Raw genomic sequence first — 27,372 nt, forward strand, 5'->3', positions numbered from 1 at the left:
GTCACATAGCGCTCAGATATCAGTGGGCCGCACACAATCCACAAGTGTCCAGTGTCCAAAAGTGTACTCAGAGATTCAAAATCTCCATTATCCTCTCGTCACTTTGGTCACAGGCAGCTGTGCCATCGAGCGTGTCACATAGCGCTCAGATATCAGTGGGCCTCACACAATCCACAAGTGTCCACTGTCCACAAGTGTGTGCAGAAATTCTAAAACTCCCCTGTCCTATAGACACCTTGTACCTTGTTTTACATTACTATATAGTTTGTTGGATTTTGTCTACATTTCTACCAAAAATGAGGAAGGCTGGTGGAAGAGGCCGTGGAATTGGGCGGGGGGTTGGCAGCTGGTAATGATGGTGTTGGTGGTGGATCTGATGGTAGTGGCAAGAGCAAAATAGGACCGAATGCAGGAGGTGCTGACCCTGCGTCATCGTCTGGCTACATAAGGCCTCGAACGCTTAGTTTTCTAGGAGTTGGCAAACCGCTTTTAAAGGCAGAGCATCAGGAAAAAGTTTTGTCTTACATTGCTGACTCAGCCTCCAGCTCTATCGCCTCCTCTTCTTCAGTTGTAAAAAGTAAAAGCACTGAGTCGTCATTGGAGGCTCATGTTCATGAACCACACCTTTCCTTGTGTCCTTCACCCCAACCAAGATTGAAGGATGATGCAGGCCATACTACTGATTACTCCATGGAGCTGTTTTCACATACCATGCCTGGATTATCAAGTGAAATGGTGAATTACCCAGGCCAAGATGAATCTGACATGGAGTGCACTGATGCACAGCCGCTGATGGATGATTCTGCTGGTACATTCACTCAGAGCACTACATTGTCCTCGCAGTGTACAGAGCCAGATTTTGACCCTGATGAGGCTCAGGTGCCCCTTCCCGCACACTATACCACCATACACGGTGACACAGAGAAAGGTGCACATGACATAGAAGAGGAGGTGATGGATGACCCAGTTGTTGACCCAGATTGGCATCCATTGGGGGGAAGAGGGTGCTGCTTCCAATAGCTCAGATGAGGAGCATCCACAGCAGACATCGACATCGCAACAGCTGTTATCTGGCAGGCCCGGAGCACTCCAAAGACAGGTTCCAAACATCAAAAGAGTTGCTGGACAGCTTGTCCAGAGGGTCAAAAGATCACAGCGTGCTAGGCCGCAAAATGTCTGCCAAAGTAGGAAGAGTGCAGTGTGGCAGTTTTTTGAACAAAATCCTCATGATCAGGCCAAGGTTATCTGTAAGAAGTGCGCAAAGACCTTTAGCCGAGGGACAAATCTGAAAAATTTGAATACCAGTTGCATGCTTAGACATTTAACCAGCATGCACTTGCAAGCGTGGACACAACACCAAACCTCAAGTGCCACATGTACAACTGATCACAACGAAGGTAGTCAGCAACGCTACATTGTTTCCCCCACTGTAAGCCCACCGGTTAGCACAGCAGCAAATGTTGAGGTGTCGTTGCAAGGCCACAGCAGTCAGGGAATCCCACTGTTATATCAACGAAAGACTGATTCTAGGCCATCAGAAAGAACACCAACTCCATCACCATCATCAACCCTCTCTCAGTCCGCCCTGTCCACCGCTACTTCCACCATATGCAGCTCTCAAGTCCAGCTCACCCTCCCAGACACTATGAGTAGGTCAAGAAAGTACTCAGTCTCTCATCCGCGTACACTGGGTTTGAACGTCCACATTGCCAAACTAATCTCGTTTGAGATGATGCCCTTTCGGTTGGTGGAAAGCACAGCTTTCCGCGAACTCATGGCCTATGCAGTACCACGCTATGACCTACCCAGTCGCCACTTCTTCTCTCGCAAAGCCATCCCAGCCCTCCACCATCATGTGAAAGACCGCATTGTCCATGCACTCAAGCAGTCAGTGAGCGGAAAGGTGCACCTCACAACTGATGCATGGTCCAGTCGGCATGGCCAGGGTCGTTACGTGTCCATCACTGCGCACTGGGTTAATGTGATGGATGCAGGGTCCACAGGGGACATCGGTGGTGGGACAGTGCTGCCTAGCCCACGGTATAGGAAACAGTTGGCTGTAGGCGTTCGACCCTCCTCCTCCTCCTCCAGAAGCGAAAGCTCGTCCACAGAGCGCAGTCGTACGAGCACTCCATCTGCAGCTGCCACTGTTGCACACGATGTGTCCCCCTATCGAGCAGCTAGTGGAAAGCATCAGCAGGTTGTGTTGCAGATGATGTGTTTGGGCGACAGACACACCGCCGAGGTGCTGGCCGAGTACTTGAAGCGACAAACTGAGTCATGGCTGGGCAGTGTACATCTTGAGGCAGGCGCAGTGCTTCCTCAAAAATTATCCGGAGTTAACAGCCCTGCTCCAGAAGGTGCGAAGACTGTGCGCGCACATCCGCCGGTCGCCTGTACACTCCGTTCGTATGCAGAAGCTGCAGCGATTGCTCCACCTTCCCAACCACCGCCTCATTATCGACATTGCAACAAGGTGGAACTCCAACCTGCACATGGTGGAGCGGCTGTGCGAGCAGAGGCAGGCCATAATGCATTTGTGGGAGGATACACGGCCAGGCACTTTGAGAGCAGACATGGAGTTGACAGGCGTGCAGTGGTCGAAGCTGAAAGACCTTTGTAAAGTCCTTCAGTGTTTTGAGGAATGCACACGGCTGGTAAGCGCAGACGACGCCATCCTAAGCATGAGCATCCCACTTATGCGTCTGCTCATGCAAACTTTGACGCACCTTAAGGAGCAGGCGTCTGCAGCCAATGTTGATGAGGAGGAAGAGGAGGAGGGAATCCTTGATGACATTCAGCCATTGTCTGCTCAGGGACCTCTCCTGGACGAGGTGGAGGAAGAAGAGGAGGAGGAGGAGGAGGATGATGGGGATGATTACTTAGGGGAGGAGGATGCATCTCGTGGGGCAAGTGAAAATGTTGGCGTGGCAAGGTCTGGTACAGGGTTTGTGCGTGACTGGAGGGATGTGGATTTGCCAGAAAGTGCTCCTCCACCCAGCACTCGCAGTGCATCATTGACACCGGGAACATTGGCCCACATGTCAGATTATGCCTTGCGGATCCTAAAAAGGGACCCCCGCATTGCCAAAATGATGAACGATGACGACTACTGGTTGGCCAGCATCCTGGATCCACGCTATAAAGGCAAATTACAAAACATCATGCCACAGGAGAACCTTGACCTAATATTGGCTAATAAACAAGCAACTCTGGTAAATCGGTTGCTTGAGGCATTCCCAGCACACAGCAGCAGTGATGGTTCTCACACGAGCCGTACGGGCCAGGGGCAGCTTGGCAGAGGTGTTCGTGGTGCACACAGCAGAAGTGGCGTTGGAGACAGGGGTTTCATGACAATGTTGTGGACTGATTTTTCAAATACCGCTCACACAACTGGTAATACTGCATCGATGAAAAGTGACAGGAGACAGCAGTTGTCAACTATGGTTACAAACTACTTTTCCTCCCATATCGATGTTCTCCCACACAGGTCATTCCCCTTTGACTATTGGGCCGCTAAACTGGACACCTAGCCTGAATTGGCCCAATATGCCTTACAGGAGCTCGCTTGCCCAGCTGCAAGTGTGCTATCGGAAAGAGTCTTCAGTGCAGCTGGATCAATCCTGACAGAAAAAAGGACCCGTCTGTCAACCCAAAATGTGGATGATCTAACCTTCATTAAAATGAACCACGCATGGGTTTCCAAGGATTTTGTCCCACCTTCCCCTGATGACACATAGGGTGACAGAAAAATGGCTTGCTTTGGTCCACCTCTTCCTGGTACTTCACCTATTTCGCCTTTTGCATCAGCTGAATGTCCAACATCAACATATGCCACTTTCTAAAACTCCCTAACTGTGCTGCCTCCCCCCCCATGGCCGGGGTCACCACCTACCGCACGACACCGTGCGAGTGCCGTTGCCCTGGACAGGTGGGTAGGCCGACTCTTGGGCGCGGGCACTGGCACAGGGTCCCTCATAGTGCAATCAAGTGTCTCTGACGGTGGTGGTGCACACCCGCCGTCAGACACACCGCTGTACTATGAGGGGCCCAGTGCCAGTACCGACGCCCACGAGTGGGCCCCCCTTGCTTGGCCAGGGCCCCAGCATTTGCAATCTTTACCTCTCCCTGCTCCTCCGCTGTGTAATCTGGGCCGTCAAATCCATACTGTGCCTGACACCGTCTGAGCCTGCCTCCTGAGACATATATTTTGAATGTGTATGCTATCCATACATGTTATCCAGGGATACAGTACCCTTTCTAACCTTTGTGCAATGACGTGCAATCCATACTGGGCCTAACACCGTCTGAGCCTGCCTCATGCTGTATAGACATATATTTTGAATGTGTACGCTATCCATACATGTTATCCGGGGATATGGTACCCTTTCTAACCTTTGTGCAATGACGTGCAATCCATACTGGGCCTAACACCGTCTGAGCCTACCTCATGCTGTATAGACATATATTTTGAATGTGTACGCTATCCATACATGTTATCCGGGGATACGGTACCCCTTCTAACCTTTGTGCAATGACGTGCAATCCATACTGGGCCTAACACCGTCTGAGCCTGCCTCATGCTGTATAGACATATATTTTGAATGTGTACGCTATCCATACATGTTATCCGGGGATACGGTACCCCTTCTAACCTTTGTGCAATGACGTGCAATCCATACTGGGCCTAACACCGTCTGAGCCTGCCTCATGCTGTATAGACATATATTTTGAATGTGTACGCTATCCATACATGTTATCCGGGGATACGGTACCCCTTCTAACCTTTGTGCAATGACGTGCAATCCATACTGGGCCTAACACCGTCTGAGCCTGCCTCATGCTGTATAGACATATATTTTGAATGTGTACGCTATCCATACATGTTATCCGGGGATACGGTACCCTTTCTAACCTTTGTGCAATCACGTGCAATCCATACTGGGCCTAACACCGTCTGAGCCTGCCTCATGCTGTATAGACATATATTTTGAATGTGTACACTATCCATACATGTTATCCGGGGATACGGTACCCTTTCTAACCTTTGTGCAATGACGTGCAATCCATATTGGGCCTAACACCGTCTGAGCCTGCCTCATGCTGTATAGACATATATTTTGAATGTGTACGCTATCCATACATGTTATCCAGGGATACGGTACCCTTTCTAACCTTTGTGCAATCACGTGCAATCCATACTCCATACTGGGCGTGAGAACGGCTGGCGAGCTTTTAAGCAAGCTACAGCACCTGTCCAGACAAGTACAGGGATTCCCTAGCGAGGAGACTTATTTGATTGTTTTCAATGTTGGGACAGCAATTTTTGGGGAGCACTATACTCTGGAGAATGATAGATGGGGCCCACCATACACTGGAACATTCCAAAGGTGGACATCAGACACTGGAGCAGCATTTACAGGGCCCATTATACACTAGAGCATTAGAAATGGGGCCCATTATGTTTGGAGCATTATTTGGGCCCATAAGACAGTGGAGCTTCATCCATGGGGACCAACATATACTGTAGCATTATGTGGAGCTCATCATATACTGTTTCAAACATTATATGGGACCAATGATTTTCTATGGAGAAATAGATGGGCCTCGTCATGAGATGTAAAAAGTGAGGTATTTTTCATTGTACTATACCGCTATTTCTCTGCCGTATCGGAGCATGATGAGTTGTGGTATGTGTTAAAGGGGCGCTCTTTCGCCCAGGGCACATGAAAACCTGCAGCCAGCCCTCCCCCCCCACAAATTTAGCCAAATAACCACCATTTTTCAGTGCGTAACTTGTATTATGAAGTTAATTAAGGTTGACAAGCTTAAGTAAGAAGAATTGATGCTTTTGGCATTCAAATGGGCACTGTAGGTGTGTTTCCTGTCCTCCTCTCTCTGCCGACTTTCATTCCCCATTGACTTACATTGGGTTTCGTGTTTCGGGACGACCCCGACTTTTCCCTATAATCGGACGATCTTGCTCGACCCGACTTTTGAAAAAGTCGGGTTTCACGAAACGAAACGCGACCCTAAAAAACCAAAAGTCGCTCAACTCTAGTAACGGGTACTGATATTTAACAGTGATTTTGTTAAAGGAATGATAGTCAATGCATGGCCTTAATGAGCCATCTTTCTTGGCTACAAAAAAAACAGCACCTAAAGGTGAAGAGGATGGTCTGTGGTCTGATATGACCCTTCTCCAACAACTCCTTGATATAAGATCGCATAGCATCATGTTCGTGTACCGATAAGTTGAGAAGCCGACCCTTGGGAAATTTACACCCGGGCATTAACAATTGCACAGTCATAACTCCTACGAGGAGGCAAAGATGCAGACTTACTCTCCCTAAATACATCAGAAAAATCAGCCAAATAGTCAGGAATATCATGAGACTGGGGAGAGGTGGAGAAAACAGGAGTGTCGATAAGAACACATTGACAACCCCAACTCACCACAGACACAGATTTCCAATCCAAAACAGGATTATGGGTTTGCAACCAAGGAAAATCCAGAACAATAGTATCATGCAAATTGTGCAACGCCAAAAATTTACAATTCTCTTGGTGGTCCGGGGCGACTCGCATTATCACCTGGGTTCAAAACTGGGGTTTATTCTCTGCCAAAGGAGTAGCATCAATACCCCTCAAAGGGATCGGAGTCCACATGGGTATCATGGGAAAACCACAGCGCTTGGCAAAGTCAAAATCCATCAGATTCAAAGCTGCTCCTGAATCAACAAAAGCCTTAGCGGAAAATGTAGACAAGGAGCAGATCAAGGAAATCGCCAAAAGGAACTTAGGCTGTACACTGCCCACCGCAAATGTGTGAGCATAATGTTTTTCTCGTTTAGGGCAGACAGAAATAGTATGAGAGGTGTCCCCACAAAAAAAAACACAGCTTTTTATGCCTTCTAAACTCCTGACATTGTGCCCTAGACAAAACCCTATCACATTGCATGGGTTAAGAAGTTCTTTCGAAAGGTGGCAACGCCTCTCGTGTAGTTTTACGTTCATGTAAACGCTGATTAACTTGAATCACCAATGACATAGAGTCAAGACCAGAGGAGCCAGGAAATCCCAATCTTTTACATTTTCTGCCTGACCCTTACGAAAGATAGCTGCTGGGGCATCATCATTCCATTTAGTAAGGACCGCCCACTTTCAGAATTTTTGACAGTATAACTCTGCAGAATCCTGACCCTGGTTCAGTGCCAATAAGGTTTTCTCAGCTTGATCAATAGTATTAGGTCCATCATACAACAACCCCAGGGCTTGAAAAAATGCATTCATATTAGCCAGAATAGGATCTCCGAGTGTCAAAGAAAAAGCCCAATCTTGGGGATCGCCGTGCAGCAGGGAGATGACAATTTTAACCTGCTGCACAGAGCTCCCCAATGAGTTAGGTTTCAAAGCAAAAAATAGTTTACAATTATTCTTAAAAATTCAAAAATTTAGACCGATCCAAGAAAACACATCAGGAGTACGGATCTTTGGTTCAACAGCATGTGACTGAGTGAGCTGCTCCACACAATCAGACAATTGCTTAATCTCCATTTGAGAAAAAATCCTCCTATGGCCCCAGAGAAAAAGAGGAAAAAAAAAATAAAAAAAAAAAATTCTGACACTTTTTTTAACAATTTTTTCCTGCTTTTGAGTACCCTAGAATCTGTGGTATGGCTGGTGATTCTGTTATGAATGGGTCACCGAGGAGGAAAACAAGACCAAGCCACGTCACAGAAAACCAGAGAGGTTGGTAACTACGTGGATTGCAGACCACTGATCCTAACCACACAACTAACAGCAGCCGTGGAGCGTACCTACGATGATTCTAGACGCCTTGTCACAGCTGGAGGACTAAATAAGCCTAAAGCAAGAAAAGGGGAAATCTAAAACTGCCCCAGAGCAGACCCCAAAGGAATAGACAGCCCCCACACATGTATTCACGGTGAGACAAGATGAAAACACGAACACAGGAAAATAGGCTGAGCAAACGATGGGGCCCACACTAGCTAGAAAGGACAGGAAAGGAAAGATACTGTCTGCAATCACGCTAAAAAACCCTGCAAAAATGTCCAACACTTCTGACAGCAAAAAATACCCTGAAGTCACTAGACTTCTCCCACTATATCAGCACTCTGGCATATTCTGAGAACAGAGCAAAAAGAGGCCAATCTAATAAGGGACAAAAAGCAAACTGACACAGGCTGCAACATATGGAGCGGTGGTCCAGCACAGTCCCCAGAGGAGCAAGCTGAACCCGCAACAAGCAGAGAGAGACAAAACCAAATCAGATGCAAAGGATTAGCAAATGAACCACTTAGCTGAACAATGCAGGATCAGGGCAGGAGACATCAGACCTCAGAATGCACAGAAAAGCAATCACCAGCAGGGATTGCAGGAAGTCTGCAGACATAAATACTCCAATCAGTAACCCCAGATCTCCAATCGTCATCATCATCATCAGGTGGCAGACCTCTGTCAATCTGGCAAGCTCCACTACCTCCAGTAACCACTGGAAGGACAGGGGGAGCTTCGGCTCAGAAGTCTGAGCCAGGGAATTCACAACAGATTACGGGTTGGTGACACTTCTAGACCTACACTACAATGAGAACTTTCTATCTCTAATTCCTGAGGTGGACAGGTCTACTAAAATGGGGGAATAACATGTGACCCTTGTTGCAGAATTGTTAAAAAAATTCCCATCTGAAAACGCTGGCGACAGAGGTCACAGTTTGTTGGACAACCAAGGAGTACAGGCAAAAGAGACACAACTGCAATCCAGCAGAGACAGGGGTACAGTGTTAAATTTCTAGGAGAGATTTCTCAGACCCCCCATTGCACAGACCCTGAGGCACGGGGTACTCTCACAAGGAGTGTAAAGTTTGGGAAGATGCTGAGGGAGTACCTTGCAGACCGTACCAACATCTCATGTGATTCCTCTGTGCCTTATAATACCTCAGTGCCTTATAATACCTCTGTGGGTATCCAAACTTGACACATTGCATAAACTGGCTCTCTACGCCTTGGAGGTCCTGGCCTGCCTTGCTGCTAGTGTTTTGTCAGAGCTGGTTTTTAGTGCCTCTTATGGAATGATAACTGATAAGCGCATCCGCCTGTCAACTGAAAATGCTGACAGGCTGACTCATAAAAATTAACAAGGGCTGGATTGGGCCAGACTTCTCAACACTACCTAATGATAGCAGCATAACATAAACTCAAATCCAATGTCTTTTTTTGGGAGGTCTATTCCCATGCACTTTTTCACACCCACACATGGGTATACACTTCCTGATTTTGACTATTTGCTGGTGTCCTCCTCCTTCTCCTCATCCTCCACCACCACATCACCCGGTGACTGTGGTCCATGATGCAAAACACATATTTTTTTAAAGGGTGTTTATAATGCCTTTAAAAAAAAGTTGTTATACAATATGTTCATGTGTACCCCCAAGGGTAAATGTTTGTCAGCCCATACAATTAGTGCATGGGCATTACAAGTATAGGAGACCCGCTGCTTTCTATGGGAACTTTTTTTATGAGGCCCTCCTCCATGTCTCTTCCAAGTGAATGCATTTTTCTTGGTTGAAAGCAATGCTAAAGTTTAAAAATGCATCAAAAACGCTACATGTGAACATAACCCAAGATGTAGAGGAGCATTCTTGTTTTTGGTTATTTATTTTGCCTTATATGCAAGTCATTACCCTGGAAAAGATGCTTCTTAAGATATTTCCCTGGAAAATCCATTTTGGTTTAGTTTCTGTATGTTTTATTTTGAGTCTGTAAAAGTGGCGTAAGACTCTGACAACATTGTTTACAGCAGTGACTTGGGAGTCAAAAATGCTTCCTGGTTTCTTCCCTGTGCTGTTTCCATGTCAATTGAGCTCTGTTCCCATGGATTTCTGCAATTTCTAGTCCCTCTACAGACCACCGGGGGGCCACCAGAAAAATACTCTAGTTTCCCTTGGATTTACATGAGGACCCGACCATTCCAATTTGCTCGACCCGAGTACAGACCATGATAGATGTATGTATAAATCATGGTCATATAATGATGATAAAGCTATTGCATGGCGAAAATACTGGGACGCATAGTAAAGATGCATAGAAAAAATGCATCATAAGCACCCCAGTCAAGGGCTGTATATAATCATCATGCCCATCATAAAGACAAATATATGTGCAGACAGGTCCCTTGAGAAAGGCTTCTAAGCCAAAACGCGCGTCGGGGAGACGCTCTAGGATCTGGTATCTTCTCCTACCATTATTTTAGGTAAACGTTTACATTATATGCTATTATTAGGTTGTGGAGGACCTGTCTGCACATATATTTGTCTTTATGATGGGAATGATGATTACAGTATATACAGTCCTTGACTGGGGTGCTTATGATGCATTTTTTCTATGCATCTTTACTATGCATCTTTACTATGCATCTCAGTATTATGGCCATGCAATAGCTTTATCATCATTATATGACCATGATTTATACATACATCTATCGTGGTCTGTACTCTGTTTGATGTCTTTGTGCAATCTGTATCCTTTGAGTGTCTGTGTTTTTTTCAACATATGCGTTGTGGGTAACTCCCCCCTCCTTCCTTATATTTGTGGTATTTAATAAACATTTTCTAATTTCATAATATTTGGACTTTTGATCATTTTTTTCAGCGGTTTAGTATTTAAATTACGATTGGTCCCCACAATTAGTCCTCTTGTACTATGTGTCACTGTTATAATTGAGTATTATTCTGTGGGTATACTTATGTACATGTGATGTATTTCACAAGACATTTACAAGGAAGAATGGCAGTAGATCCTCAAATCCAGGGGTGAAAAACTTGCAGACAAGCAAAGTTGAGCAAAGGGTCTGAATACTTTTGACCATGTGATATTTCAGTATTTCTTGTTTAATAAATTTGCAAAAATTTTTACATTTCTGTTTTTTTCTAGTCAAGATGGGTTGCAGAGTGTACATTAATGAGAAAATAAATTAACTTTTTTCAATTTACCAAATGGCTGCAATGAAACAAAGAGTGAAAAATTTAAAGTGGTCTGAAAACTTTCCGTATCCATTGAATCTCCTGCAACCATGAAAAGGAGGATAGAGAGAGTGAGCAGATGGTTCAGTGATTTGCGAGAGTGTCTCTTGTGTTGTATGGTGGGAGTGAATGTACAGTATCTGTGCAGTTTAGGATTCCGAAAAGAGCACAAGTGCTGTACATAGGAGAGAAAAGGAGAGAGGGGCTAATATGGTTGGAGTGCAAAGAGTTTGTGCAAGAACAGTGGATTTGAGGGAATGCAGAAGTCAGGATCTAAATGATATATATGGCAAATATTTTTTGCAACTCAAATGTTCTGCAAGCAAGTTTCTTTGAATATCTTACCTGTCTCTTGCCTGTTTAACTTCCATGTTTAACTGTCAGGCACTTTGAAAAAATGTACTTGGAATAAAATGGGCACAAATGCTCCCCTTGTCTGAATATATAGGAGATTTGTTCTTAGATCTATCACTCGTTAATAGAGTTGAGCGAAACAGGTCTGTCAGATTCCAAAATCGCCGACTCTCGCCAAAGTCGGGTTCCGCCGATCGAAACCCGACCCTAGCGTGAGGTCGGTCATTAGGTCGCCGAATAGTGCGCCAAAGTCACGTTTCAAATTATGCTTTCAGCGCTTTTTCTCACCCAGTGATGGAGGACGCACACTGTGGGCAACGCGATGACATGCACAGCGGCCAGCACCATCTTAGAGAAGGGCATTGAAGTGATTGGCTGGCTTTGTGTGGCGTCACAGTGGGTATAAAAGGCTGTGAACGGCAACCGCCATCTTACTTCTGCCGATCTTACAATAGGGAGAGGTGCTGCTGCTGATGAACAGGGAGAGCGTTAGGCAGGAAAGAAGAAAAAAAAACTGCTTCTGCTGATAGCGCTTTTCACTGTACAGTTAGTGTGCAGTGAAAGGGGAGGATTTTTGTTGTGTGCAGCAGCGCTGGTGGTGATTAGGCTGCCTTTTAAGGCTACCTGCTAGCTGCATTGCTGTGTGCACACTGTTGTTCAAACTGCTTTTTTCAAAGCAACCCAAATTTTATTATTTTGTCCTAGTGAGTTACTGAGCGTTCATTTTTTCACACACCGTCTAGCGGTGTACGCTCCTCACACACTAGCACGGACAAATAGAAGCTACCTGTGTGTGACTCTGGAAAAAAAGCGGAGGAGTTTTTCTATTTTTCCAGACCTACACCTTAGAGTCCTGTTCATTTTTCAAACAGTTTCGTATATCTGCTGTTTGATCACGGTCAAAACTAGACAGAGACAGCGTGTGTCAGGCCTTATACAAATAAACGGAGCTTGACAATTTTACATACACACACCGTACAGCGTTGTATGCTCCTCACACACTACCATGTACCGCCTTCTAGCACGGACAAATAGAAGCTACCTGTGTGTGACTCTGGAAAAAAAGCCAAGGAGTTTTTCTGTTTTTCCAGACCTACACCTTAGAGTGGTGTCCGTTTTTCAAAACAGTTTTGTATATCTGCTGTTTGTTTACGGTCAAAACTAGATAGAGATAGCGTGTGTCAGTCCGTATACAAATACACGGAGCTTGACAATTTTACATACACACATCATATAGAGCTGTCCGATTCTCCAACAGTTTTGCATATCTGCCGTTCGCATTACAGTCACTTTTATACCTAACCAGCGTGTGTGTGTGTGTGACACTCTGTAAATACATATACGGAGATTGTTAGTTGCACAAAAATCGTATACAGCTGTACACTTCTGATACAGTTCCGTATATCTGCTTGTTGGATTACGGTCCAATACATACTGTGAGAGCGTCTGTGACTAACATAATATATACGTTGATTTAATTTGTTTAATGCACCTTACACAGCTGGACGCTCCTCCTACAGTACCATCTCTCTGCTGGTATTTTTGGTACATTTTCCCAAACATGAGGAAGTATGGTGGAAGAGGCCACGGACGTGGGCAGGGGGGCGCAGCTGATACTGATGGTGGTAGTGCATCGGCTGGTTCTGGCAAAAGCACAATAGCAGCTAAGGCAGGAGGTGTTGAGCCTGCATCATCCTTTTGCCCAAGATGGCCTGTAAGGTTGCCTTTTCATGGAGTAGGAAAACTGCTTTTAAAGCCGGAGCATCAGGAACAGGTTTTGGCGTACATTGCCGAAACAGCCATGAGCTTTATTGACTGCTCTTCTGAACGGTCGAAACCTGCAAGCCCGGAGTCGTCAGTGCAGGGTTCTGGTCTTAAAAAACTCCTTTCCTTGTGTCCTTCACCCCCACCAAATGTAAAGGATGCGGCAGCCCACACTTCAGATTACTCTATTGAGCTTTTTTCACATACCATGCCTGGGGTATCCAGTCAAATCCTGAATTCCCCAGTCCAAGATGAATCTTACATGGAGTGCACTCATGCACAGCCACTGCTAGATGATTCTGCTGGTACATTGACCCACAGCACTACATTGCCCTCACAGTCTATTGAGCCAGAATCTGACCCTGATGAAACCCAGGTGCCCCTTCCCACATACTATACCACCTTACACGGTGACACAGAGGAAGGTAAAGAGGAAGGTGCAGATGACTTTGAAGAGGAGGTGATGGATGAGCCAGTTCTGGACCCGGATTGGCATCCATTGGGGGAGGAGGGTGGCGCTGGCAATAGTTCAGATAAGGAGAAGGATCCGCATCAGGCATTGACATCGCAGCAGCGGTTGTCTAGCAGGCCCGTTGCTGTCCTAAAACGTGGAAGAAAAACTAAAAGAGTTGCAGGACAGCTTGACCAGACGGTCAACTAAGCACAACGTGCAAGGCCAGAAAATGTTTACCAGAGTAGGAAGAGTGCAGTGTGGTACTTCTTAGTCCAAAATCCAACTGATGAGGCAAAGGTTACCTGTAAGAAGTGCGGAAGGACCTTTAGCTGAGGTAAACAACTCAGAAATTTGAATACCAGTTGCATGCTTAGACATTTAATCAACATGCACTTGTAATCTGGACGGACTACAAAACCTCAGGAAGCACATGTGCACCTGCTCCGACTGAAGGTAGCCAACAACGCTCCATCGCTACCCCCACTGTAAGACCACAATCACCATTAAGCACATCACCAGCACTAAATGTGGAGGTGTCGTCGCAAGGCCAAAGCATTCAAGGAATCACAATGGTTTTGCAACACATCACTGAATCTAGGCCATCACCACCAATACCATCACCAACCCCCTCTCACTCCATCTGGTCCACCGCTACTTCCCCCTTATGCAGCTCTCCAGTCCAGCTCACCCTACCAGACACTCTGAGTAGGACAAGAAAGTAGTCATCCTCTCATCCGCATACACTGTGTTTGAACGCCTACATTGCCAAACTAATCTCATTAGAGATGATGCCCTACCGTTTGGGTGAAAACAAAGCTTTCCGCGACCTCATGGTCTATGCTGTCCCACGCTATAACCTACCCAGTCGGTACTTCTTTTCTCGAAAAGCCATCCCTGCCCTCTACTGGCATGTGAAAGACCGCACTGTCCACGCACTAAAATAGTCAGTAAGTGGAAAGGTGCACCTCACAACAGATGCATGGACCAGTAGGCATGGCCAGGGCCATTTCGCGTCCATCACACCGCACTGGGTTAATGTGGTGGATGCAGGAACCACTGGGGACAGCGGCGGTGGAACAGTGCTGCCTAGCCCACGGTATAGGAAACAGTTGGCTGTAGGCTTTCGCTCCTCCTCCTCCTCATCTATCAGTATAAGCTCGTCCACAGAGCGCAGTCACACGAGCACTCCATCCGCAGCTGGCAGTGTTGTACACGAGGTGTCCCACTATCGAACAGCTAGTGGTAAGCGTCAGCAGGCTGTGTTAAAGATTATGTCTTTGGGCGACAACAGACACACCGCGGAGGTACTGGCCGACTACTTGCAGCGACAAACAGAGTCATGACTGGGCAGTCTACATCTTGAGGCAGGCAAGGTAGTCAGTGATAACGGCTGTAGTTTTGTGGCAGCCATAGCCCATGAAAAACTCACACACATACCTTGCCTGGCTCAAACTTTGACCCTGGTGGTGCAGTGCTTCCTTAATAATTATCCGGAGTTAACATCCCTGCTCTATAAGGTGCGAAGACTGTGCTCACACATCCGTCGCTCGGCCGTACACTCCAGTCGTATGCAGAAGCTGCAGCGATTGCTCCACCTCCCCAAGCACCACCTAATCAAAGACATTGCAACAAGGTGGAACTCCAACCTGCACATGGTTGAGAGGCTGTGTGAACAGAGGCAGGCTGTAATGCATGTGTGGGAGGATACACGGGCAGGCAGTTTGAGTGAAGACATAGAATTGTCGGGTGTGCAGTGGTCAAAGCTGAAAGACCTCTGTAAAGTCCTTCAGTGTTTTGAGGAATGCACACAGCTGGTAAGCGCAGACGATGCCATCATAAGCATGAGCATCCCGCTTATGCGTCTGCTTATGCAAAGTTTGATGCACATTAAGGATCAGGCGTCTGCAGTGGAGGAGGAGGAATGAAGCCTTGATGACAGTCAGCCATTGTCTGGTCAGGGAACTGTCCTGGACAAGGTGGAGGAAGAAGAGGAAGAGGAGGAGGATGAGGATGAGGGGGATAATTATTTTGGGCAGGAGGATCTTTCTCAGGGGGCAAGAGAAAATGTTGGCGTTCCAAGGTCAGGTACAGTGTTTGTGCGTGACTGTAGGGATGTGGATTTGCCAGAAACTGCTCCTCCACCCACAACGGGCAATGCATCATTGACACCTGGAACATTGGCCCGGCCCACATGTGCGATTATGCCTTGCGGATCCTAAAAAGGGTCCCCCGCATTGCCAAAATGATGAGGGATGACGACTACTGGCTGGCCAGCATCCTCGATCCACGCTACAAAGGCAAATTACACAACATCATGCCACAGGAAAACCTAGAGATAATATTGGCAAACAAACAAGCAACTCTGGTAAACCGTTTGAGGCTTTCCCAGCACACAGCAGCGGTGCTGGTCCTCCCACGAACCATAGTGGGCACAATGGAAGAGGTGTTCATGGTGCATACAGCAGAAGTGGCTTTGGAGACAGGGGTTTAATGAACATGTTGTGGAATGATTTCTCAAGTACCGCTCACACGACTGCTAATACTGCATCGATTAAAAGTGACAGGAGGCAGCAGTTGTCAACTATGGTTACAAACTACTTTTCCTCCCATATCGATGTTCTCCCTCACAGGTCATTCCCCTTTGACTTTTGGGCCTCTAAACTGGATACCTGGCCTGAATTGGCACAATATGCCATACAGGAGCTCGCTTGCCCTGCTGCTAGTGTGTTATCGGAAAGAGTCTTCAGTGCTGCTGGATCAATCCTGAGAGAAAAATGGACCCGTCTGTCGACCCAAAATGTTGATGATCTAACCTTCATTAAAATGAACCATGCATGGGTTTCAAAGGATTTTGTCCCACCTTCCCCTGATGACACATAGGTTACCAGAAAAGTGCCTCGTTTTTTTCCTCCTCTTCCTCGGACTTGCCCAATTACGCCCTTTGCAGCAGCTGAATGTCCAGCCAACACATCAACATATGCCAATTTTTAAACCTCCCTAACTGGGCTGCCCACCCCTGCCCCAATGACTGGGGTCAAGACCTGGCGCACCTGGGCAAGTGCCGTTGCTCTGAACAGGTGGATGGGCCCACTGACGGCCGACGGCAATGGCACAGGGCCCCTCATAGTACAATTACAGTGTCTCAGATGGTGGGAGGGCCCACTCACCGTCAGACACACCAGCGTGCTATGAGGCGCCCTGTGCCAGTACCGTCGACCACGATTGTGCCCCCCTGCTTGGTCATGGCCACAGGACTTGCTAGTTGCAATACTTACCTCTCCCTGCTCCACCGCTGTGTAGTCTGTGCAGCTGAATCCTTCACAGGGACGGCCACTAGAAATTAGGTGTATTGATCAATGATGGTTAAGATGTAGCTATGGCCTGTCCTGCTGGCCTCTACCTTCAGATGATCAATGGCTACCATTTGAAATGGATGTCAACTTATAAGTGGATGCAGTGGTGGTTTATGATCACCTTTCACAGTTGTGATAGTCACAGACGTGTGACATTCCTGCCACAATTTTTGAATGTCTCCTCTCATGCCAATCCAATAGAATCGCCTACTGCCTGTGGCTTCTGTATTTTGCACTCCAAAATGACCAGACACATCATGATAGGCAGTGAGGACAATGGGTACATCTCTCCCTGTGATCACAATTTGATGGAGACGAGTAACGGTGATGTGATCCACGCTACTGCGATAAAGCAATCCTTTCTTCACAAAGAACCTTTTTCGCTCTCTCCACAGACACAGTAATTGAGGGTCTGCACCGCCTCTGCAACATTTACCGGGAGGTTTTCCTGCGATGAATAGAGTTGAGCGAAACGGGTCGAAAAATTTCAAAAGTCCCCGACTTTTGGTAAAGTCGGGTTTCATGAAACGAAACCCGACCCTAGGGTGAGGTCGGCCACGAGCTCGGCGACTTTAGCGCCAAACTTGTTTTTCAAAAGTTTGTTTTCCGCCCTTTTTCAGCCAATCAGGATCCATGGACATTGTGGGCATCGTGATGACATAGGCAGGTGTCACCACCATCTTTGAGAAGGGCATGCAAGTGATTGGCTTGCTTTGAGGGGCGTCACAGGGGGTATAAAAGGGCGTGCACGCCGACCGCCATGTTACTCATGCTGATCTCAGAATATGGAGAGCTGCTGCTGCTGCTGATTCTGTAGGGAGAGCGTTAGGCAGGGAAGAAGACACCAAAAACTGGTTCTGCTGCTAGCGATTTTGCCTGTACAACACAACAGTCACTGTGTGTGCAGTGCAAGTGAAGGCTATATTGTGCTGTATCAGCTGTGTTGGTTGTTAGGCTGCCTTATAAGACTTCCTGATAGCTGCATTGCTGTTTTCCCACTGCTCTGCAAACTGCTTTTTTAAAAGCAATCCAAATTTTTTTTTTTGTCCTGGTGAGGTACTGAGCGTGCATTTTTTCACACCATACAGCGGTGTACGCTCCTCACACAGTACCGTGTAACGGCTGTTATCACGGCCACAGTGAAGCTATCTGTGTGTCACTCTGTAAGAATAAGTCGAGGACATGTTCCTTTCTTACAGACCTACACCTTCTAGTTTTGTCTGCTTTTCAAGCAGTTAAGTATATTTGCTGTTTGATCACATTCAAAACTATAGAGAGACAGCATGTGTCAGTCCGTATACTTAAAAAACATGGAGCTTGACAATTGTACGGACACTGGACAGCGGTGTACGTGCACGCTCCTCTCTCAGTACCGTGTAACGGCTGTTATCACGGCCACAGCGAAGCTATCTGTGTGTCACTCTGTAAGAATAAGTCGAGGATATGTTCCATTCTTACAGACCTACACCTTCTAGTTTTGTCTGCTTTTCAAACAGTTAAGTATATTTGCTGTTTGATCACATTCAAAACTATAGAGAGACAGCGTGTGTCAGTCCGTATACTTAAAAAACACAGAACTTGACAATTTTACGGACACGGGACAGCGGTGTACGTGCACGCTCCTCTCTCAGTACCGTGTAACAGCTGTTATCACGGCCACAGCAAAACTATCTGTGTGTCACTCTGTAAGAATAAGTCAAGGACATGTTCCGTTCTTACAGACCTACAACTTCTAGTTTTGTCTGCTTTTCAAACAGTTAAGTATATTTGCTGTTTGATCACATTCAAAACTATAGAGAGACAGCGTGTGTCAGTCCGTATACTTAAAAAACACAGAACTTGACAATTTTACGGACACGGGACAGCGGTGTACGTGCACGCTCCTCTCTCAGTACCGTGTAACAGCTGTTATCACGGCCACAGCAAAACTATCTGTGTGTCACTCTGTAAGAATAAGTCAAGGACATGTTCCGTTCTTACAGACCTACAACTTCTAGTTTTGTCTGCTTTTCAAACAGTTAAGTATATTTGCTGTTTGATCACATTCAAAACTATAGAGAGACAGCGTGTGTCAGTCCGTATACTTAAAAAACACGGAGCTTGACAATTTTACGGACACCGGACAGCGGTGTACGTGCACGCTCCTCTCTCAGTACCGTGTAACGGCTGTTATCACGGCCACAGTGAAGCTATCTGTGTGTCACTCTGTAAGGATAAGTCGAGGACATGTTCTGTTCTTACTGACCTACACTCTAGGGAGATTCCTATTCTGCCCAATTCTATATACACCTTGTAGTTTGTCATACACTAGCCAATTTCTGCCTGTGACATAGCGGTGTGATATATTCACTGGGCCTCACACAATCCAACAGTGTCCACAAGTGTGTTCAGAAATTCTACATCTCCCCTGTCCTATAGTGACATTTTTCACACCTGCGACATTGAGCCTGTGACATAGCGGTGTGACATTAATTGGGCCTCACACAACAGTGTCCACAAGTGTGTTCAGAAATTCTACATCTCCCCTGTCCTATAGTACCATTTTTCACACCTGCGACATTGAGCCTGTGACATAGCGGTGTGATATTAACTGGGCCGCACACAACAGTTTCCACAAGTGTGTTCAGAAATTCTACATCTCCCCTGTCCTATAGTGCCATTTTTCACACCTGCGACATTGAGCCTGTGACATAGCGGTGTGATATTAACTGGGCCTCACACAATCCAACAGTGTCCACAAGTGTGTTCAGAAATTTGACGTCTCCCCTGTCCTATATACACCTTGTACCTTGTTTTACATTACTATATAGTTTGTGGGATTTTGTGTACATTTTTACCAAAAATGAGTAAGACTGGTGGAAGAGGCCGTGGAATTGGGCGGGGGTTGCCAGCTGGTAATGATGGTGTTGGTGGTGGATCTGATGGTAGTGGCTAAAGCAAAATAGGACCGAATGCAAGAGGTGTTGAGCCTGCGTCATCGTCTGGCTCCACAAGGCCTCGAAGGCTTAGTTTTCTAGGAGTTGGCAAACCGCTTTTAAAGCCAGAGCATCAGGAAAAAGTTTTGGTTTACATTGCTGGCTCAGCCTACAGCTCTATCGCCTCCTCTTCTGAAGTTGTAAAAAATAAAAGCACTGAGTCGTCATTGGAGGGTCATGTTCATGAACCACACCTTTCCTTGTGTCCTTCACCCCAAACAAGATTGAAGGAAGACGCAGGCCATACAACTGATTACTCCATGGAGCTGTTTTCACATACCATGCCTGGGCTATCAAGTGAAATGGTGAATTACCCAAGCCAAGATGAATCTGACATGGAGTGCACTGATGCACAGCCACTGATAGATGATTCTGCTGGTACATTCACTCAGAGCACTACATTGTCCTCGCAGTGTAATGAGCCAGATTCTGACCCTGATGAGACTCAGGTGCCCCTTCCCGCATATTATACCACCATACACAGTGACACAGAGGAAGGTGCACATGACATTGAAGAGGAGGTGATGGATGACCCAGTTGTTGACCCAGATTGGCATCCATAGAGGAAGAGGGTGCTGCTTCCAATAGCTCAGATGAGGAGGAGGAGCATCCACAGCAGACATCGACATCGCAACAGCTGTTATCTGGCAGGCCCGGAGCACTCCAAAGACAGGTTCCAAAAATCAAAAGAGTTGCTGGACAGCTTGTCCAGATGGTCAAAATAGCACAGCGTGCTAGGCCGCAAAATGTCTTCCAAAGTAGGAAGAGTGCAGTGTGGCACTTTTTTGAACAAAATCCTCATGATCAGGCCAAGGTTATCTGTAAGAAGTGCGCAAAGACCTTTAGCCGAGGGAAAAATCTGAAAAATTTGAATACCAGTTGCATGCTTAGACATTTAACCAGCATGCACTTGCAAGCGTGAACGGATTACCCAACTTCACGTACCACATGTGCAACTGATCACAAAGAAGGTAGTCAGCAACGCTACATTGTTTCCCCCACTGTAAGCCCACCGGTTAGCACAGCAGCAAATGTTGAGGTGTCGTTGCAAGGCCAAAGCAGTCAGGGAATCCCACTGTTATATCAACGAAAGACTGAATCTAGGCCATCAGAAAGAACACCAACTCCATCACCATCATCAACCCTCTCTCAGTCCGCCCTGTCCACCGCTAGTTCCACCATATGCAGCTCTCAAGTCCAGCTCACCCTCCCAGAGACTATGAGTAGGTCAAGAAAGTACTCAGTCTCTCATTGCCAAACTAATCTCGTTAGAGATGATGCCCTATCGGTTGGTGGAAAGCGCAGCTTTCCGCGAACTCATGGCCTATGCAGTACCACGCTATGAGCTACCCAGTCGCCACTTCTTCTCTCGCAAAGCCATCCCAGCCCTCCACCATCATGTGGAAGACCGCATTGTCCATGCACTCAAGCAGTCAGTGAGTGGAAAGGTGCACCTCACAACAGATGCATGGTCCAGTCGGCATGGCCAGGGCCGTTACGTGTCCATCACTGCGCACTGGGTTAATGTGGTGGATGCAGGGTCCACAGGGGACAGCGGTGGTGGGACAGTGCTGCCTAGCCCACGGTATAGGAAACAGTTGGCTGTAGGCGTTCGACCCTCCTCCTCCTCCTCCAGAAGCGAAAGCTCGTCCACAGAGCGCAGTCATACGAGTACTCCATCTGCAGCTGCCACTGTTGCACATGAGGTGTCCCCCTATTGAGCAGCTTGCGGAAAGCGTCAGCAGGCTGTGTTGCAGATGATGTGTTTGGGCGACAGACACACCGCGGAGGTGCTGGCCAAGTACTTTCAGTGACAAACTGAGTCATGGCTGGGCAGTATACATCTTGAGGCAGGCAAGGTAGTTAGTGATAACGGCCATAATTTTGTGGCAGCCATAGCCGTTTCAAAACTCAGCCACTTACCTTGCTTGGCTCACACCTTGAACCTGGTGGTGCAGTGCTTCCTCAACATTTATACGGAGTTGACAGCCCTGCTCCAGAAGGTGCGAAGACTGTGCGCGCACATCCACCGGTCGCCTGTACACTCCATTCGTATGCAGAAGCTGCAGCGATTGCTCCACCTTCCCAACTAGCGCCTCATTATCGACATTGCAACAAGGTGGAACTCCACCCTGCACATGGTTGAACGGGTGTGCGAACAGAGGCAGGCCATAATGCATTTGTGGGAGGATACACGGCCAGGCACTTTGAGAGCAGACATGGAGTTGACAGGTGTGCAGTGTTTGAAGCTGAAAGACCTCTGTAAAGTCCTTCAGTGTTTTGAGGAATGCACACGGCTGGTAAGCGCAGACGACGCCATCCTAAGCATGAGCATCCCACTTATGCGTCTGCTCATGCAAACTTTGACGCACCTTAAGGAGCAGGCGTCTGCAGCCAATGTTGACGAGGAGGAAGAGGTGGAGGGAATCCTTGATGACATTCAGCCATTGTCTGCTCAGGGACCTCTACTGGACGAGGTGGAGGAAGAAGAGGATGAGGAGGATGATGATGGGGATGATTATTTAGGGGAGGATGCATCTCGTGGGGCACGTGAAAATGTTGGCGTGGCAAGGTCTGGTACAGGGTTTGTGCGTGACTGGAGGGATGTGGATTTGCCAGAAAGTGCTCCTCCAACCAGCACTCGCAGTGCATCATTGACACCGGGAACATTGGCCCACATGTCAGATTATGCCTTGCAGATCCTAAAAAGGGACCCACGCATTGCCAAAATGATGAACGATGACGACTACTGGTTGGCCAGCATCCTGGATCCACGCTATAAAGGCAAATTACAAAACATCATGCCACACGAGATGTGGCAAGGTCCTTGACCTAATATTGGCTAATAAACAAGCAACTCTGGTAAACCGGTTGGTTGAGGCATTCCCAGCACACAGCAGCGGTGATGGTTCTCAAACGAGCCGTACGGGCCAGGGGCAGCTTGGCAGAGGTGTTCGTGGTGCACACAGCAGAAGTGACGTTGGAGACAGGGGTTTCATGACAATGTTGTGGACTGATTTTTCAAGTACCACTCACACAACTGGTAATACTGCATCAATGGAAAGTGACAGGAGACAGCAGTTGTCAACTATAGTTACAAACGACTTTTCCTCCCATATCGATGTTCTCCCACACAGGTCATTCCCCTTTGACTATTGGACCGCTAAACTGGACACCTGCCCTGAATTGGCACAATATGCCTTACAGGAGCTCGCTTGCCCAGCTGCAAGTGTGCTATCGGAAAGAGTCTTCAGTGCAGCTGGATCAATCCTGACAGAAAAAAGGACGCGTCTGTCAACCCAAAATGTGGATGATATAACCTTCATTAAAATGAACATATAGACATGCATGGGTTTCCAAGGATTTTGTACCACCTTCCCCTGATGACACATAGGGTGACAGAAAAATGTGTTGCTTTGGTCCTCCTCTTCCTGGGACTTGAACAATTTCGCCTTTTGCATCAGCTGAATGTCGAACATCAACATATGCCACTTTCTAAAACTCCCTAACTGTGCTGCCTCCCCCCCATGGCCGGGGTCACCACCTAGTGCACGAAACCGTGCGAGTGACGTTGCCCTGGACAGGTGGGTAGGCCAACTCTTGGGCGCGGGCACTGGCACAGGGTCCCTCATAGTGCAATCAAGTGTCTCTGATGGTGGTGGTGCACACCCGCTGTCAGACACACCGCCGTACTATGAAGGGCCCAGTGCCAGTACCGACGCCCACGAGTGGGCCCCCCTTGCTTGGGCAGGGCCACAGCATTTGCAATCTTTACCTCTCCCTTCTCCTCCGCTGTGTAGTCTGGGCCGTCAAATCCTTACTGTGCCTGACACCGCTTGAGCCTGTCTCCTGATCTATAGACATATATTTTGAATGTGTACACTATGCTATCCATACATGTTATCCGGGGATACGGTACCCTTTCTCACCTTTGTGCAATCACGTGTAATCCATACTGGGCCTGACACCGTTTGAGCCTGCCTCCTAATCTATAGACATATATTTTGAATGTGTACACTATGCTATCCATACATGTTATCCGGGGATACGGTACCCTTTCTCACCTTTGTGCAATCACGTGTAATCCATACTGGGCCTGACACCTTTTGAGCCTGCCTCCTGATCTATACACATATATTTTGAATGTGTACACTATGCTATCCATACATGTTATCCGGGGATACGGTACCCTTTCTCACCTTTGTGCAATCACGTGTAATCCATACTGGGCCTGAGAACGGCTGGCGAGCTGTTAAGCAAGCTGCAGAACCTGTGGTTTGCACACGTAAGTTTTTCATTTTTTCAGGAATGACGGTTAGGCCTAATTCCGGAACTGCGGTTGATCTGCACTTACTGGGAAATCATCGTTCGCGGGTAATAATTGTAATCCCAGATCCCCATCACTAACGTTGTTCAGCGGGTTATCTGCACCTGTAAGCGACAAACGCTGGCCTTTTCAGTGTAGCGCACATGCAGCCACGGTCATGTAAGGGCATGACACACCAGTTATTGGCCAATCTCACGTGCCAGAGCCTCGCGTGTCCCTCTAGTAAGCCGGACTCGGACCGCGGGGCATGATGGAGTCTCGTTCGTTAACGGAATTAAGCTTGCAATGTGTGCATCTTTTTTGTGGCTGGATGGTTGAGGTTGCCCATGTTGAGTCAAATTACGCCGTAGACTCCACTCCTGATGGTGCCCTTCTGGACATTCCTTTAAGGTTCAGCTTTGCAACCATACTGCCCATGTAAAACAAACACTTTGCCTTCATGAACGCTGTTTGGAGGGTCATGACTCGTGGGAATAGCGCCGCCCAATAAGTTAACCTGCTAGAGAGATCCTTCATTGCTCCCAAGCATGACATCACACTCCCTAGGAGGAAGGTAATGCCACTGTGGCGACCGTACTCCTGGGGGCGACACAAGTGCACTGATGCCCAGCCACTGCTCGATGAATCTGCTGGTACATTGACCCAGACCACTACATTCCCCTCGCACGCTACATGGCCTGAATCTGACCCTGATGAAATTCAGGTTACCCTTCCCATATACAGTTCCATCTTACACGGTGACAAAGAGGAAGCTGCAGATGAAAGTGCAGATTCGGCACACCCGCCGTCAGACACACCACCGTACTATCAGGGGCCCTGTGCCAATGCCGTCACCAACAAGTGGGCCCCCCCTGCTTGCTCAGGATCACAGCACTTGCAAGGTTGAAATACTGTGCAGTGAGATGGAAGATGGGGACGATGAGGAGTCCAGACTAGTACAGGGATTCCCTAGCGAGGAGACTTATTTCATTGTTTTCGATGTTGGGACAGCAATTTTTGGGGAGCACTATACTCTGGAGAATGATAGATGGGGCCCACCATACACTGGAACATTCCAAAGGTGGACATCAGACACTGGAGCAGCATTTACAGGGCCCATTATACACTAGAGCATTAGAAATGGGGCCCATTATGTTTGGAGCATTATTTGGGCCCATAAGACAGTGGAGCTTCATCCATGGGGACCAACATATACTGTAGCATTATGTGGAGCTCATCATATACTGTTTCAAACATTATATGGGACCAATGATTCTGTATGGAGAAATAGATGGGCCTCATCATGAGATGTAAAAATTGAAGTATTTTTCATTGTACTATACCGCTATTTCTCTGCCGTATCGGAACATCATGAGTTGTGGTATGTGTTAAAGGGGTGCTCTTTTGCCCAGGGCACATGAAAACCTGGAGCCAGCCCTACCCCCCCACAACTTTAGCCAAATAACCCCCATTTTTCAGTGCGTAACTAGTATTATGAAGTTAATTAAGGTTGACAAGCTTAAGTAAGAAGAATTGATGCTTTTGGCATTCAAATGGGCACTGTAGGTGTGTTTCCTGTCCTCCTCTCACTGCCAACTTAAATTCCCCATTGACTTACATTGGGTTTCGTGTTTCGGTCAAAACTCCGACTTTTCCCTATAGTCGGCCGATTTTGCTCGACCCGACTTTTGGAAAAGTCGGGTTTCATGAAACGAAACTCGACCCTAAAAAAGCAAAAGTCGCTCAACTCTAGCGATGAGTAATTCCAAAATTTCTGCTAACATTCGACTTTGTGTCTATACTTGTATCCATGTAGTTTCCAGTAGCGGAGATTCTGGACTGGGTTACTGAGATTGAAATATATACGAAGATTTAAAAGTACCACAACACTGTATACTGGTGTACTCTATGAATACCTTTCCCTTTTTCTACTTTTTTAATTCTGGTGTAATACATAGTGAGCCTGTGAGTGTCTGACTCCGGAAGTATAGACGGAAATTTAACCCTAGACTGGACACACCTGTATGTGCTGATACAGTACCTTGTTTCAAAAATTTGTATTAAGGTATCATCTGTAGTATAACCAACTGTGGGGGGGCCCTCTTCTTGCCGCAGACAAACACGTGACTGAGACAGAGTTTGTATTGAACAGGTCCGTTTTTAGTGCCCATCATTCTGTCGACAGCAGCAATTCACCACAGCTGTTTCACATTTCTCTGTACACAAGCCCGGTTACCTTCACTTCCTTTGTAACTATAATCATAGCGTCCTCTGTGGCTCTTCCACTGTGGCTGGCCTAGGCCCAACCACCACAGCGCTGTACCAGTCTGAGCACACCGTCCGTATGATAGCCCCAGGCCATCTTCGTCTGCGGCTACCATCCTCTGGGCTACCCCCCTGTGACCGCCTCAACTGTCAGTCCTCTCTGGAGCCTTTCCACTGTCTCCATTTCCTCAGCAGACCTTCTTCTTTACTGTGCTCCCTTCGCTGACTGACTCTTCCAGAACCTTCCCTCAGCCTTTTATACTTCCAGTTCTGGTAACTCTGCCCACCATCACCTAACAGTTTCTCTGACCAATGGCAGTTATTCAGTCCCACTCCTACACTCTCCACTGCCCTCCAATGGGCAAGCTAAAACACTGCACCCTTTCTCTTTATCTTAGCGGTTTCACACCTACACTGCACTACACCTCTGCTTCTCACTACAGGCTGGTTTGTCTGTCAGTCCACCTTCCCTACATCATTCATAGTGAGTGAGCGTGTGTGGGTTACGCCTTCTATATATACGGTGAATCGGAGAAACAAATTTTTACACTATACTTGATACAGCTTGTATCTTGTTATACAGTACCTTTGTTCTACATTTAGCATTACGGTCAATTCCATACTGTGTAAGCGTCTAAGAGTGACTATGGGACTATATATACAGCGATTTTAATTGTACCTTAAAAAATATATATTTGCTATCTTGTTATCCAGAACCTTTTTTACAACATTTTTTATTATGGTCAAAACCAAACTGAGTGAGCGTCTGAGGGTGACTACGGAAATATATACCGATATTTTCAATTTGGTCAACACTCTATACAGCAGAACGCTTCTGAAACAGTAACCTTTTTAGCTA

Source organism: Dendrobates tinctorius, unplaced genomic scaffold (assembly GCF_039654945.1).
Source record: "Dendrobates tinctorius isolate UK_male_01 unplaced genomic scaffold, ASM3965494v1 ptg000073l, whole genome shotgun sequence".
Classification (NCBI taxonomy): domain Eukaryota; kingdom Metazoa; phylum Chordata; class Amphibia; order Anura; family Dendrobatidae; genus Dendrobates; species Dendrobates tinctorius.